The 17,635-nt window shown below is 35.7% G+C and overlaps 1 pseudogene across 1 annotated transcript in view; it reads left to right on the top strand.

The window, feature by feature from the left end:
- The window catches only part of LOC143532030 (cytochrome P450 CYP82D47-like), a 37,453-nt pseudogene extending 21,241 nt beyond the window's left edge, over window positions 1-16,212 (top strand). Inside the window, exon 3 of the transcript XR_013135107.1 lies at window positions 15,536-16,212. The product of XR_013135107.1 is annotated as a cytochrome P450 CYP82D47-like (transcript). The remainder of the gene's footprint in view (window positions 1-15,535) is intronic.
- Window positions 16,213-17,635: the final 1,423 nt, after the last annotated feature.

The raw sequence follows: 17,635 nt of genomic DNA, 5'->3' as shown, positions 1-17,635 counted from the left end.
ACATGGCAGGTTTGAAGAGGCTGGCATCTGAAGATTTGTCGTGATGTTTTGATATTATCATTTATGTTATGTTTTAAAGACAAGATAATAATGTTTGTAATGAATGGATGACTATTATTATTATTCCGCGAAAGTTTTAAATTAACTCTGATTTGTAGAACTATGTTTATGAGTAAATCCAACACCAAAGTAGGGCACCGGCAACGGGGACTTACATTGAGCACAAGGCTATGATGGACTCCATTTCAAGTTCATCAAAAGTTTTCACAACTATTCTAGGAACCATTTCAATTGCTTGTTGCCGGAAACCACAAGCACTGCCATAATTGGAGCATACGGTGGCGGGACCTTAGCGTTGCCGTTTGGATCTCACCTGAATGATGGCCGAGGCCATTGATAAGAGGATGCTGCAAATTAATTTTTGTTGGAACCCAGATAGTATCAATCTAATAACAATAACAGATCTCAGATCTGTGAATAATCGATCAATACCTTAACTATAGATCTAGCTGATACTTACCTTAGATTCAGTGTTATATATGTTTATGTATTATCAGTATAATGTTATAATGTTAGGATGAAGAATTGAGAGAGAATCTGGACAGGGGTTCGTTAATTAACTCAAAATTTAAATTAAACGTGAACAGTGTTCACTATATATAGAAGATAAGTCTGGTTCGCTAACATCCCCTAGCGAACCAGACGCTACTTCGTTACATACATAAATCAGACGAAGCACCCCCTGATTCGTTAACATTTCCTAACGAATCAGGAAGGAATAAGCTTAAGTCTTAGTTCGCTAACATCCCCTAGCGAACTAGACCTTACATATAACGAACTAGACAATAATTAAACTAGTTATTACATTAAATACAAAACAAATATATTAACGATAATTACAAAGACTCAAGACGCAAAACCGTGAACTAACAGACACCCCCTCGTCTTGAGCTCTTTGTCTTTAAATTACTTGAAGCGCTTGGACTGCCAGTCTCTGCAACTATGAATTCCATGTTCATGACACACAAGCTCAACGCGTTGGAATTGCATAGCTAGTTCGTAGTCTTCATTACGCTAGATCAGAATCTGTTTCCTGTGTAGCACGTCATTGTCGGTCTCTGATAAACTAACCAACCACATCGGGTCGATTATCTTGATAAGTTCAGTCTTCAGACCTTTACCAAATACAATGACGGCCTCGCCAGTACGATTTTCATAGTACCAGCGGTTGAATGAGAGATGCATCTGTTGGGGCATCGTCTTCACAGGAACCCGCTTCATCGTCTTTGGCGGCTTTACCTTAAGGACAAGTTTCCTCCAGCCAGTCCTTGGATCAATCTCATCAATGCGTTTGCGTCTCGGGACCTGGGGCTTGAAGAACTTGAATAATAAAAAATTTTAACTTAAAAGAATTACCGAGAACCTTTTTATCCCGATAAATTTAATACCTTTAAAAAAATGTTTCACTTTTACGAAACATAAATTAAAATCATTAAATAATATGTCAAGAAAGAAAGATAAAATATTTTTTGTATTTTGTGAAAAAATAAAGAATGTATTTACAAAGAAATATCCGAACATTAAAAAAAATAGACAATCTTTTTGTGTTTTTCAATGATTTATCAAAAGCAGTACATATTTTTGTATTTTTTATTGAGTTTGAGCAGAGAATCATATTGACCAAAAATGCCCTTCCATCACAGTTTTATATATTTCAGCGATATTACAAATGGCGTTAAGTCGGTCATTGATATTGTTGTCCACTTAAATCTTATAGCAAACCTTCGAGCATTTTTGTGATATGATTTATGGTTCAGTTAGCGCACAGAATATCAGAAACTATCATCCCCTAATCTCGATTCAAGCTTAATTTGAATTTTGCCAAATCAACCCAACTTGACTTAAACCATTATAATGTTGATCAAAATTTTTGAATATCAATTGAGAAATTTTGAGCAATGCATCAAGTTTCCTTTACTATGAGTGAGTATGCACGAGTCCATCTGTTGGCTTACATACATTGTATCCCCTGGGGTCCGTTTCTTATTGGTATTGAGACGCACGCAAGGGAGGAACAATTGTATGACTAACAGCGGATTTTGATCAAGTCAGTAATTTGGATTGTATGAAGTACAGCAGTGATCAAGTTTAATGACTTTGGGTTTGCTCTAGAAAGCGAGTAAAATATTCATGCTTATGAATACCCAGATGTAAGCCGCATAAAGACTCACAGTGTCCAGAATCATAACGCTTGTTATTTGCTTTATTATATTTTTGAGTGATCAACAACTATAAGGCTTGAGTATGACCGGTTATTACATTTCTGCCATCTTCACCGAGACTTTTGCTAGAGACTAACACATCTTTCAATTTGGCTTTTCTTTAAGTTTATATCACTTACTTTACTCTTAACAGCTTGTTTAAGACCTATCAATGCACCAATGATTAAGCACTTAGTCTTTTAAGCTTATTTCTTTCTGGATTTGGGGTCAAATAATCAATGTACTATCATTTTCTCTTTTTGCTTCAAAAACTCAAAATTTTGAGGAGCATATAGCAAAATGATTTTAATTGCCCCAGTTAATTTAAGTTTATAAATAAATGGCTATCATATCCATCTACAAGTAGAGAATATGACCAAAACGTGCAAGCACGCTTCACAAACTTAAATAACTGACTAAATTTTCAGCTAAAAATAAAGTAGAAAGCTTAACGAACGCCCCAAGTACTATCCATTTGTCAGGTAAATGGTTAACCCGAAGATTTATAAGAAATTATCAGGACCAAACATATACAAGTATATGTCCTTCAAAATAGAAGCAAATGACATAATTTTCAGCGAACATCAGCAAAAATCTTTTTGGTTTTCTCTTTGCAAACTTAAAAACACAATCCTTTTGTCTTTTCGGATTTTTCTTTACAAAATAAGAAAATTCACATTCTTTTTGATTTTTTCAGAATTTATCTGTACAAACAGAAATCACAATCTTTTTGATATTTTCAAAATTTTTTAATGTTTTTGGATTTTATCTATACAAACAAAAAGCATAGTATTTTTGTATTTTCTAGAATTCACCCCCTAAAACCTTAAAACAAAAAAAATTTAAAACTAGAACAAACTAGAATAAAGAAATCATCCTAACTTTAGGATCTCAGCAAGGGTCTTCAATCCATTTAAACCAAGCAAAAATTTAAAACGTGTTTTATCAAACGCTTTGATAAATAGATCGGCTTTTTGAAAATCAGTGTGCACTTTCTCAAGATCAATTAATTTCTTTTCATAACAATCCCGTATAAAATGATATCGAATTTTGATATGTTTCGTTTTAGAATGTTGTATGGGATTCTTGGTGATACTAATGGCAGCAGAATTATCAATCAAGATGGGAGTAGTAAGAAACTTCAAACCGTAGTCGCGAAGATGTTGTTGTATCCACAAAACCTGGGATCAACAACTCGAGGCTGCAACATACTCAGCTTCGGCGGTTGAAGTGGAGACCGTTGTCTGCTTCTTACACTGCCAGGAAACAAGCCGGCTTCCTAAGAATTGACATCCCGCTGTAGTAGACTTGAATTTGATCTTGCATCCTCCATAGTCTGAATCAGAATAAGCAGTAAGATCGAAAGTATCATCCTTGGGGTACCACAACCCGATGTCTGGATTTCCCCTCAAATAATGAAGAATTCTCTTTACCGCAGCTAGGTGAGTCACTCGGGGACTAGCTTGGTACCTAGCACATAAACAAACAGCAAACATTATGTCGGGTCGAGAAGCAGTTAAATACATTAAAGAACCAATCATAGCATGATAGAGGGTCGGATCAACGGTATCCTCCAATTCATCCGGTGATAAATTGTGACCCACAGGAAGAGGAGTAGAAGGGATTTTTCAGGCAGTAATCTTGAATCGGCTCAAGACATCGTTCACATATTTTGTCTGATGAATGAAAATTCCTTTGTCAGACTGATGAACCTGCAACCCTAAAAAGAAATTCATCTCTCCCATCGAACTCATCTCGAACTTGGTTTGCATAGACTTCTCGAACTCCTTATCATTTGAAGACCCAAAGATTATGTCATCGACATAAATCTGAACAAGGAGAAGATCATCACCAATATTCTTATAAAACAACGTGCAGTTGACAGTTCCACATTTGAAACCATTATCCGTCAAATGGTCGGCGAGCGTGCCATACCAAGCTCTCGGGGCTTGATGTAGACCATATAATTCCTTGTTTAAACGGTAAACACGGTCAGGATAATCAGGATCTTCAAAACCTGGAGGCTGTAGAACAAACACTTCCTCATGAAGTTCACCGTTGAGAAAAGCACTTTTAACATCCATTTGATACACTTTGATATTCTTGTAAGCAGCATATGCCAGGAAGATTCGAATAGACTATAATCTTGCAACTGGAGCATAAACCTCAGTGTAATCAATACCCTCTTGCTGATAAAAACCTTGCACCACCAAACGTGCCTTGTTTCTCACAATTACCGCACGATCATCTTTCTTACATTTAAATACCCACTTTGTCGGAATTGCTTTCTTGACACTAGCAGGTTTGTCAATAAGATCCCAAACACCTAAACGTGCAAATTGCTGTAATTCTTCTTGCATGGCTTCTACCCAAGATGGATCTTGCAGAGCTACACGAGGATTTGTAGGCTCAACTTGGGATAGAAAACAAGAGAATTTAGCTTTATTTACAAAACCAGTGGAATGTAGATCGGCGTAAGCACATAAAACATTATTTTCAATTGAAGAAGCAACTTGATGCCGTGTCTGAAATCCCACATCAAGGTCTCCAATAATGTTTTCCTGTGGATGGTAATTATGAATCCTGAGAGTAGGATTTTCATAAACAGCAACATTTTCAAATAAATTAGTGTAATGTTCACCCAATTCAGGAGATGAAACATCACTGTCAAGTTCAATAACTTGATCCACAATTGCATTTTCATCAGATGAAGTAGAAGAATTATCATGATGAACAGGAGACTCATTGTCAGGTTCTTCAGTTGGAGCAACCAATGGAGCTTCAACATCATTTGAACTTGCAAATCTTGGAATTTCTAATTGTTCTTCAAAATAATCACGGAGTAAATCTTCATCTGGATGATCGGTTGATGGAGTAAATGAATTGAACAAGCCATCGTAGTCAAACATCCAGTCGGGACCTTTCCCTTATGGAGGAGTGGTGTACTTTTGACAGTCAACATGGTACCACTCTTCAACACAACCAGACGTAAAATTAAAAACCCGTTTCTTAGGAGACGCATATCCCAAGAAATAACCTTCAATGGCCTTTTCATCAAATTTACCCACATCCTTTTTTAACATAGTACAAGGACACCCAAAAGGTTCCAAATACTTTAAGTTAGGCTTACGATTATTCAATAATTCATAACTGGTCTTCTTGAGTCATTTAACTGTTAGAACATGATTGAGTGTATAACAAGCCGTATTCACCGCCTAATTCCAAAACTGAACAGGAAGCTTAGAATCAGCAAGCATTGTTCTTGCAGCTTCAATCAAGGTTCTATTCTTTCTTTCAGCAACGCCATTTTGTTGAGGTACATAAGGTGCACTATATTCACGGTGAATTCCTTTTTGGAGACAAAAGAAATCCAATATAGTGTTTTTGAATTCAGTTCCATTATCACTGCGAATTCTCCTCACCTTTTGTTTGTAAAGTGATTCGATTTTAGTGATAAGGTTTTGTACCAAAACAGGCGTTTGATCTTTCGAACTCATAAATAAGACCCATGAGTATCTCGAATAATCATCAGTCACTACTAGGCAATACCAGTCTCCAGAAATACTCGCATGATTCACTGGACCGAACAAATCCATATGAAGTCGTTCAAGCGGAGTATCAATGGAATTTAATAACTTAGATGGGTGTGGTTTCTTCTTCTGTTTGCCCTTCTTACAAGCAACACAGTTATCGATAACTTAAAGTTCTTTAACGACACCCCTTCTACCAGATCGGTTGCCATTAAACAATTCATCTTTCAAACATGTATGTGACCCATTCTTCGATGCCAAAGCACTGAGTCTTTCTCGGTTGCTTTCGAGACAAAACACGTTTCGATCGATGTAGATACATTAGTATTCATATTTAAGACATAAATATCATTTGATCGTGGTGATCGCATGACAACCATGTCCTCGAGAATCACATAACCCGGTTTCAAGATCAGACACTCTTTATCTGTAAATACTGTAGTGTATTGTTTATCACAGATTTGCGACACACTCAATAAATTATGATCCAATTTATCACAATAATTAACCTTCTCAAACGTAATCTTTCCATTTGAAACATCACCTTCCTGTGTAATCATACCCCTAGAATTCCCAGCAAACGCCACATAACCCCCTTGAATATTTCTCACATTTGATAAGAGGTTGAGATTTCCAGTAATATGACGAGAACATCCACTGTCCATGATCCAGTTTTCACCAGAAATGGTCTTGGATGAACCCTACACACAAAAGAAAATGATTATTTCAAAAAGGCAGCCCAGGCCTCAGTCTTGGGCACATTTTGGTTTTCTTGAGAAAAATTAACCTTAGTTGCATTCAATTGTTGTTCAGCAACTTGAGAATAAGTTACAGGCTTCCTAGACTTTCGTCTTAATTAAGCGGCTTGAACCACATTTGAATTTTCATTCTTGCATAAGGGTGCAACAGGAATAAACTTAGGTTTAACACAACCATGAGTTTCATTCATATGAACCACTTTTCGAGGATGTACATCAGAAAACATAATGTGAGTATCATCAACATACGACACAGGTCGTTTCAGAATCTCCTTTGCCAAAGGAACTGGCTTAGAATGGTCCTTGATAAAAGGATGAAGATTCTGATAGTTCTTCTAACTACAATTCCTTACTACATAACCATGCTGACCGCAAAGAAAGCAGCTTCGCATGTCTACACGATGATGTTGAGAGGTAGTTGGAACGAATGATGCAGAAGTTTGATGATGACTCACATTTTTGGTCATGCTCTTAGCAAACTTATCAAGTAATTTAGATTTCTTTTTCAAGTAAAAATCTAAATTAGAACAGTTCGAAAAACTTTTCAATGTATCTGTCCCAGTTGACTTCACAAAATTAATTTTCTTAGCTTGTTTTAAAAATTGCTTTGCATTAGTCAATGGGTCAGATGGAACTGATGTTTTCGCTTGAGCATATTAACGTTCAAGTTCACGAACCTTGGAAGTTTCCTTGTGAAACACACTCTCAATCAGTTCAGGTTTAATGATACTTATTGGAATGTCTTTCTCAGTGAACATTGTGTCCATCCCCTTTAACTTAAATACACGAGCAGATGATGGCTTAGATGCATTAGGATTTATAAAACGCAACAAATCCTCATCAGAAATTTGGGGTTTTTCTGGTTTCTTAGCCTTCACTGGTTTGACAACAACATCTTGTTTCATCTTAGTTGTGTGCGAACCATACACAGCCTCTTCAAATTCATGAGGTTCACACAGTATGTGATTAGAACTTGGAATGTTCTTGTTCTTGTGTATAATTTCCGGTTCAAACACATCCTCAATGATAACTTTGTCAACATTTTCAACAAAAACTTTGTTGCTTTGAACATGAGGTTTTTGAGTTGAAGATTGAGGTTTAAGACCTTTGTTAGAAACATGTTTTGATTTTTCTGAAATTGTAGGTTCTTTGGGAATAACATCTTCCTCAGTTGGAGCAAAAGGATTAATTTTATAATCATTGTGAAATGGTGGAGGAATTTCAACAAAACCTATACCTTTCTTTGAGTCCTTTTGTTTTCCAGAAACTTCGATAATTTCATTCAACTGAAAAGATGAATTTCGAAATTTACTCAATTTGTTCTTTAACTCAAGAACCTCATTCTCAAGCTCGGTTATCTTTGAACGATGTTTCAAAATTTCTTGAAACTTTTGGTCATTAATTGTCATTTTCACAGATAACTCGGCTTTAAGATCATGATTGCTTATAGTCAATGCCTCAATTTTCTCTCTCGAGTTGATTTGAGAGGTCAAGGATTGCCTATAAGTATCTTTTAAAGACACAATCTCTTTTAGCAAATTATCATTTTAAAGTTTTAATGAGTCTATCTTGGACTTATTATACTCACAATCAACACATGATAACTTAGATTTAGAATTACTAACCTCACTTTGTTTGGCCATGCAAGCAGATGTGGTAGAATCACTGATCTTCGCCATACAAGCAAAGCTAGTTGGAAGCTTTTCACTTGAATTATCAGATTCAGACTCAGTTTCAGCATCATAAGAAACTTCACTTCCACTTATATCTTGAACGTATTCAGGAAACCCAAACATAGCTAGATTAGCTTGATTATCATTGCACAATAGTCGTTGTGACCAATCACTTCCATCAGCTAACACTGCATGTGACCCAGAAGTAGACGATTTCTTTTCAGCATCATTGACCTGTGGTGTGGAGGAATTTTGATTTTGACCACGAGGACCAGTATACTCCTTCTTTGGCTTGTCACATTCTTTCGCAAAGTGCCCGAATTCTTGACAATTATAACATTTTACCTTCAACTTGTCAAAACCCAACTTCTTATTTAGGGTAGGAAGATCTTTCCGGTTCTTTGCATAAATCTTTTACCTTACGAACAATCATTGCCATGTTCTACTTTAAATCCATGAGCTCAAGATCATTGGGATCAATTTGATCATAATCTTCATCGGTTAAATCACTAGTTGCAATCTTGCTACTCACCAAATTCTCGTAAGAGGACATAAAGGCAGACAAAAATGCAAAGTTTTGTTCAGACTCCTTTATGTTTACATTAGTTTGAGATGAGAATTGACTTGTAGATGATGAAGTTCCCGATCCTCCAGATGAACCAGAAATACCAGAAGATCCAGTATTTCCAGCTGTGTAGAAATAGGCTCGTGGATCACTATACATTGTAGTAGCATTCTCACTTGTAGCTTGAGTAAGGAAAGCAGTCAGTGGAGAAATAGTTGAACTTAGAGGCAAACTACCACCATAGAAAGAAGGATCTTGACTTTCCTTAGAAGATTTCTGGCACTTAAGATCATATTCCCTAGCTTCAATCTTTTGTAAGAATTCAATAGCAGTCAAATCTTCTTCAAGAAATAATTATTCTCCTTGAGAACCATTAAGAATGTAGAATAAGAACTTGGGAGTACACTCTTAATAGTGTCAATTTTATCCCTCTCAGAAACTTCTAACCTCATCTTGTCTATTTCAGCAATTAAGTGATTGAATCTCGTTGTCATTTCTTCAACTGTCTCACCTTTAAGTAAATTAAAGTTTCTGAATTGAAACTTAAGCATCACTTTCTTGCTTTCAGCCGTGTTTCCCATACTTCTCATTCTGATATGTTGAAATAATGAAGCACATATTTTTATGTTACCCACTTGGTGAAAAATATTTTTAGGCAAAGCCATGGTTATAGTATAATAAGCTTTTGTCTCTATCTCTAATGCTTTCTTTTCTTCAACTGAGTATTGTGAGATAGCCTTTGGTGTATAACCAATAGTCTCATCTCCAATCATAGGAACGGTATAAACATCATCTAAACAGTATGAACAGTCAGGATGAACTGAACCTAGATGAGCACGAAACCTAGGTTCCCACTTGGCAAAGTCACTAAACTTCATCAATCTTGGACATTTCGAATGTGAACCTATCTCGGTATCAAGTTGCAACATTTGTTGCATCAACATGTTTTGAGACGCTAATGCATACATACCGGCCATTTTTAACAAGTTTCAAAAACTTCAAGGGTATAACGAATCAATCAGCGAATAAGATTAATGAATGAGAATTGTAACGAACTGTAAACAGTTGTAGCGAACAGTAAACAGTGAATTAATGAATCAAATCTTAACGAAGCTAAGATTGATCAGATAACGAATCACAATTGAGTCTAACGAATCAGAAGATCAACGAACTAGAAAGTCAAACTAACAAATTGACTAACGAACTGGCTAACTAATTGATAAGAAAAACTTAACGAATTAGAAAGTATTCAGTAGCGAATCGCTAAGAAAAACTTAGCGAAATAGATAACGAATCAACTACAGTTGATTAGCGAATCAACTATAGCGAATCAGGTTGTTACAACCGTTTGTAAGAAACTCTGACACCTTATGCCACATGGCAAAGGTTGTTATGACACAGTGGACGCGTGTCACACAAATCAGTTCATCCAAATAATGAATCAGATGAAACGAATTAACAAATGATACGAACTGGCTAGCGAATCACTTGAAGATTATGACGAATCAACTAAATTCGATAACGAATCAAAGTGAATAATATAACGAATCATCAGATAGATGATAGCGAAACACATTCATCTTCAAATCTTCAACAGAGAATTTCCAGAAATCTGGAAATAATGAACATCAACCCAGAAACCCAAAAACTGAAAATTTGTAATACTAACTCATTACTAAACCAAATCAAACAAATAACTAATCAAAACACTCGTAATTAGATCGCGAACCCAACACACTGATACTCGTAACCGATTATCTCCGAAAACCAACTCGATTAGACCAAAATATACCCCTGTTTCGGCCTTAAACCAAAACCGATACCAAAACAATCCAAAATCAATTCAAAACTCAATTCCAATTCACAAAACCATTCCAATACTTTAACCAACTCAGATTCAATCCAATTCGTCCATAATTCAATCAATTCATCTCAAAATTGATTCAAATTCACTCAAACAGAATATAAACAATATAAAAAACTAATTAAACACCAAATCAAGTGTAATTGAGCCCCGAAGGCTCTGATACTGTAAGGCCCCGTTACCGGTAGCCCTACTTTCGTGTTGGATTTACTCATAAACGCAGTTCTAAATATCAGAGTTAATTAAAACATTCGCGGAACATTAAAAACATTCAAACCATTACATTCCATAACCATAATTCTTGTCTTATCGAGCATTCATAGTCATTTAAAAACAAAACATAGTCTTTTAAAATAAAACATCATAGCAAAATCTTCAGATGCCAGCTTCATCCAACTCTGCCATGTGTCCTCCTCAAGCTACCTGCCTCATCCTACTCACCTACGTGCATACTAAAATTCAGCTATGCTGAGTGAGTTCTAGTTAATCACATACTCATACAATACCTTCTTACATTTCATACTTAACCTCTTAACTTTCTTTCATACACACATAAGTGCATATACTTTCATTCTTACCTTCATACTTTCTTTACATACATAATCATACGTTTTAAAGAGCCTTTCGCCCTACAACCTCACAGATATTATAAGGGTCTGGTCCCTGACATCACAGATATTATAAAGGTCTGGTCCCTAACATCACAGATATTATAAGGGTCTGGTCCCTAACATCACATATATTATTAGGGTCTGGTCCCTAACATCACAGATATTATTAGGGTCGGGTCCCTTTGTTTTGTGTAACTGTACCGTACCTGTTCATACATACTTTCCTTGATAATACGTGCAATCTCCGAAGAGCGTTCACGTACCATCATCATAACATACATACATTATGCATACATCATATATTTCATACATACATCATATCTTTCATCATACTTATCAATCATATCTTAACTACCACCTGACGGTACATGCAATATCCGAAGATCGTTCACGCACCGTCAAACAATCATCATACATAAATCATACAAGGCATACACTTACCACTTAAGATAAGTGTATTAACTATCACATCGAGTATGCACACAGCCCCGAAAACATAACAATGAAGTGGGGCTAGAAACTCACCTGAATCCTGTTACGCTCTCCGTTAATCGTTATTCCCTTCTTGAGTTGTGCACGGCTAACTGTATAATATTTACATGTATCGATTAACTACTACTACTCATGTTGTATTTCTATCTTTATATAACCCACAACGAACGGGGGTCTGAGGGCAGCGCCCCTGGCAGCGGGGTCTAGGGGCGGCAGCCCCTAGCAGGGTCCAAGGGGCAGAGCCCCTGGCTGGGGTCGAGCTGCCAGGTCAACTTGGAAAAATTTTATTTCCATTAACTGTCTTAACACATTTTTCATTAGGTTTTTAATTTATTTCCTAATTTGCTAACTCCAGCGAACTTATCATTAAGCGAACTTAACAATAAGCGAACTTATACAAGCGAACTTATACAAGCGAAGTTGGCCACCAGCGAACTTAGCATGTAGCGAAGTTTAGCCATGAGCGAACTTATTTGGCAGGCGAAGTTATAGCTTGGCGAACTTAGCTGCAGGCGAGGTTACCTGCAGGCGAAGTTGCCCAGCTGCCGCCTCTGTTCAATCTTAATCCCCCAAAATCATCATCGTTTTACTGAGAAATCCATGGGTATGGTATTTGACTAACCCGCGATCATTCCTATGGTCGTTTTTGGATATGGTTTGACCCGAAAACACGTAAAGTTTGAACCTTTGAGTTCAAAAACGTTCAATACTAGTGTTAAGGGTTCATTACTCGAGCCGTCTCCTTTTTCGGGTTCATTACACTCGTATTTATCATCAAGTTTACAACTTTATGTTTCGTTTACACCCGATCTACTCTTGTTCTAAGTTTCAAGGCTAAACGTTTATAAAAACGTAAACTTTATGATCAAAACATACCTTTTATACGTTCGGTTGGTCGCGTTTTTGCTTGGTTATCTTGTATCTAGCTCGTATATGAGAGACCTATTGCTATTCGATGTTCGTTGGTCGTTTCACCCTCTTCCTCTCTCTCGGCCGTAAATAGTAATAAGGAAGTGGGTGTGTGTTTTTGAGTGTGTAAAGATTAGGATGGATATAAATGAGGGTTTAGGGTTTTAGGTTGGTTTAAGAGGGTATTTATACCTCTTGAAGCCCATGGACCTAGAGCCCATTACCACTTAATCCACTTTAATTAATTCAAGTCCATGCTCTTTATTAATACTAATTAATTATTCAGGCCCGATAACTAAACATAACTTTCTTTTATTAAATACGAGAATTTAGGATGTTACAGATACCACTTGTTGGAACCCATATAATATCAATCTAATAACAATAACAGATCTCAGATCTGTGAATAATCGATCAATACCTTAACTATAGATCTAGCTCATACTTACCTTAGATACAGTGTTATATATGTTTATGTATTATCAGTATAATGTTATAATGTTAGGATGAAGAATTGAGAGAGAATCTGGACAGGGGTTCGTTAATTAACTCAAAACTTTAAATTAAACGTGAACAGTGTTCACAATATATAGAAGATAGGTCTGGTTCGCTAATATCCCCTAGCGAACCAGACGCTACTTCGTTACATACATAAATCAGACGAAGCACCCCCTGATTCGTTAACATTTCCTAACGAATGAGGAGGGAATAAGCTTAAGTCTTAGTTCGCTAACATCCCCTAGCGAACTAGACCTTACATATAACAAACTAGACAATAATTAAACTAATTATTACATTAAATATAAAACAAATATGTTAACGATAATTACAAAGACTCAAGACGCAAAAACCGTGAACTAACAATTTTCAAAAAAGAGAGCCTTCACATTCCATCTCCTATCCCTTGTTGGTCCATTCTTAAACACATCATCCCTCATCTCCATCCACATCTCCAATATTTTTATGGCAAGCATATTAATTCCTCAAATTTGTTTATTACTATTCATCTTTCATATCTCTCTCTTTTTTTTAATGGTAGATGCGAATGAAAGAAAGAAATATTAAAAAGAAGAATAATAGAGAAGTAGTACTTAATTGAATACGGACAGGGATGGCAATGGGATGGGTTTAGGTCGGGTTTAGGTATTCCCAAACCCGTACCCGGTTATGGAAGTCCATCCCAAACCCGTCGGGTTTTAATCGGTTAATTACCCGTCGGGTTTCGGATTTTCCCACCGGGTTTCGGGTTTCTTATCGGGTTTTGATAAAATACTCGTCAGATATACCCAGCTCAAAACCCGCTATGTTTCTACCGGGTTTTGACAAAATATGACTAATCGATTACAGGATGGTTACCATAAAGATAAAATATTACAAATAGTTGACATAAACAAGTTTCGAAAAATAATATATTTGGAATATAGTATATATATAATATAATAAGCTATATCGGATACATCGGGTATATAATCGGGTAAATGGGTTTATGTTATCGGGTAATCGGGTCTGGTAATAGGGTATATTAGAAATCCCAAACCCATCCCAAACCCGCAAAAAATTTCAAAACTAATCCCAAACCCGTCACAAACCCTAATGGTTCGGGTATTACCCGTCCCATTTAAGTCGGGTTTCGGATTTTCCCATCGGGTTCGGGTTTCATTGCCATCCCTAAATACGGATAAATATGATAAATGAGATGTATGATTTTTTTAAAAAGTGAGAAAATTTTAGAAAAAGATATATGATTTTTAGTTAAATTATAGAGTTAGGAATGTGGGATGAGATCAGTGTTGTAAAAATCACTAGTCGCTAGTCTGGCGGTGGGGTGGAAACTAGCGATTGATCAGGATTAATCGAATCGAACTTTAATGTATAATTTTCAGTTTAATATATACACAAACACATTTTTATATGTAATTTTCAGTTTTATACATACACAAACATATTTTAGCTGGAATCTCGCTTGGAACCACTAGTTTTTGCTGGAATCTCGTGCGAAGTCATTGATTTTGGTCGTAATCTCGTCATAAACCGCTGAGTTTAGTCGGAATCTTGCCAGAATCCGCCGATTTTGGCCGGATTTGACCATTGACCGATTAATTTGCCGACTAGCCCAAAATTAATCATCGAAGTGAGGACTAGCGAGTAATCGGTGACTAGTCGGAATTTTTGCAACACTGAATGGGATGTGAATTCTCTAGGTTGGTTGGGATATTATATTATTTTTTAAAAAGGGTTAAGAAAATATATAGATTTTTATATGAAATTGCACAAAAAGACAAATATACCCGTGATTTAAGAGAACAACATGGATGTTGTTAGCATGTTAGGTGATTGAACGTAAATGGCAACTATAGAATTCATGAGGACGGAAATGCTAAAAAAAACATTTTAGATGGAAATAGCAAAAGTGAGCAAACCATATAGACGGAAATCACAGCCTACTCTTCTTACAAATTACTTAAAATTTAAAATTAAAATTAAAAATAAAAATCCATACATGCAGTTTGGTTCGGCTATTTTCAATTTTAATTACATGCAAAACCGAAACCAAATAGAAAGTTTGGTGTATATGAAACACACCACCAAACAATCGGTTTTGTTTGGGTTTGGTTATTTCAGTTTGGTTTTTCTGATACAGGTCATTTTTTTTCGGTTTCATGCACACTCATAGTAAAAAGTAAAAATCTTCAAAAGATATGAGCCATAAATTAAAAAAATAAAATGAATTAGTTGTTTTCTTCTTCTTTTTTTTTTCTCAAAAATCACAATAATATATTAGTGTTTTGAAATGAATCTCACTTTAACTTTTATGCTCTAGATAACTTAGTGTTGTTTATAATCAAATCCGATTACATTTTCAATCTCGCAGACAATACTGATTGCTGCCTCGGACACGACAGCTGTGACTTTAACATGGGCTTTATCTTTGCTACTTAATAACCCAAAGGCATTGAAAACCACCCAAGATGAAATTGATGAATATGTTGGAAGAGACAGGCCGGTGGATGAGTTAGACATAAGGAACTTAGTTTACATTGATGCCATTATCAAAGAAACATTGTGTTTGTACCCATCGGCACCTCTCTCCTTTCCTCATGAGTCCATGGAGGATTGCATCGTGAGTGGCTACAACATCCATAAAGGCACACGTTTGTTGGTAAATCTTTGGAAAATCCATTGAGATCCAAATATATGGTCAGAACCTTGTGAATTTAAGCCAGAAAGATTCTTGACTAGTCAAAAGGATATTGATCTTAAAGGAAAACATTATGAACTGCTTCCGTTTGGTAGTGGCAGAAGAATCTGCCCTGGTGTTTCTTTTGCCTTACATGTTTTACCTTTAACATTAGCCAATGTGATTCAACAGTTTGAAATACACAAACCATCGAATGAACCAATTGATATAAGTGAAAGCTTGGGAATAACTGCCATCAAATCAACACCATTAGTGGTCCTTCTTGCACCTCGTCTATCCCTTAAAATGTATCATGATAGCGCTTGATTGATATGTATCAGGCATTGATCATTTAAAAACCCCACTCCAAATAACAAGCTCTTGTAGTAATAAGATTTTATTAGAGTTGTTCTATTAGTTATGTTTGCTTAACATTGTAAACATCTCTAAACATAGAGATGGATGATTTAGTTATTGCATGTGTACGTGAAAGCTAAATGTAAGAACGTTATGTTGCACTTCGCTTATCTGTTTATATTATGCCTGTTTCCTTGTTTTCAAGTCCCATATATGTTCACAAATATATATATATATATATATAAATTAATTTCTTTTGCCTAATAAATAAAGAAAATAAAAGCATTTATATATCTTTGGTTTCAAATCTCCCAACAACACACCCATTTAACACAATTCTCATTTCAAGTCTTAATAATGAACACAATTACTTAATACTTATAACATCTGATAAAGAGGGAAAATACTTTGATCTACAGGAAATCTATCCGAGCTTGGAAAAATGAATGGATCGGGTAACATGTCGAAACAGGATCAGATCAAAACGGGGTACATGGTGGTAAAATTGTTTGCGTGTCAAAACAGGTATTTTTTAAACATATTAATTTAGCTCCGGTCAAAACATGTACTCAACAAATTAGACTCCTCTTCAAATGAGTAGTCAAGACCTGGTACCTAATCCGACTTATCTCTTCAGAAGTATGAATAAAACAATTGTAATACAAATATTTGAGAAAAGACTACACTTCAAATATTTAATAAAAGCAAACTTTAATAATCTTACCTAACATGAAAACTTATCATCTTCCAAGCTTTTAAAAGTTTAAAGCTTCATCCGAAACTAGATACATTCCATCAAGCTTCCAAGACTCCTAAGTGTTAGGGAATAAAAGGCATTAGAGATTGAACATGAATGGGCCAAAACACTTTAACATTTGGGGATGTGGTGACATGTATGGGGTGGTAATCCTGCAAAGTTTATGAGAAAGCTTATAGACAAAGATATAGAGTTTATTTTGGAGTCACTTGAAAATTACAAGAGCCTAGCCCAAGTTCTTAAAAGTGATACAAAAGAAGGCCAATGAAGCCAAGGCTCTAATTCATTAATTGTTGATGTAACATTCGTTATTTTTCAAACTCGAATTCGACCCATTTATTTTTCTTTTGTCTCATTCATTATTCAAACGTTCATTATTAAATAAAATTTCGCTTTCGTTTAAGTATACATATTTCTTTTTTTTTTGTTTATTTATTGATAATAACTATGAATTATGTACAAAACCACCCATTGAACTAACATTTTACCACTTTTTCACCCACCACCTAAGTTCAAGGACCTAATTGCAAAACTTATCAAAATTATTTTCTTCCCTTCTTTTCCATCCTCACCACCGACGCCATCCACCCCACCCTCTCTTTCTTATTCCCTAATTCACGGGGAAATCAATTAAATTGATCTTACCAAATCATCATTTGACCTTAAACACGTTTATCCGA

Source organism: Bidens hawaiensis, unplaced genomic scaffold, assembly GCF_021521415.1.
Source record: "Bidens hawaiensis isolate Kalapana, Puna unplaced genomic scaffold, B.hawaiensis_p1.1 tig00009327_1, whole genome shotgun sequence".
Taxonomy (NCBI): Eukaryota; Viridiplantae; Streptophyta; class Magnoliopsida; order Asterales; family Asteraceae; genus Bidens; species Bidens hawaiensis.
This window is presented reverse-complemented; position numbering and strand designations above follow the sequence as displayed.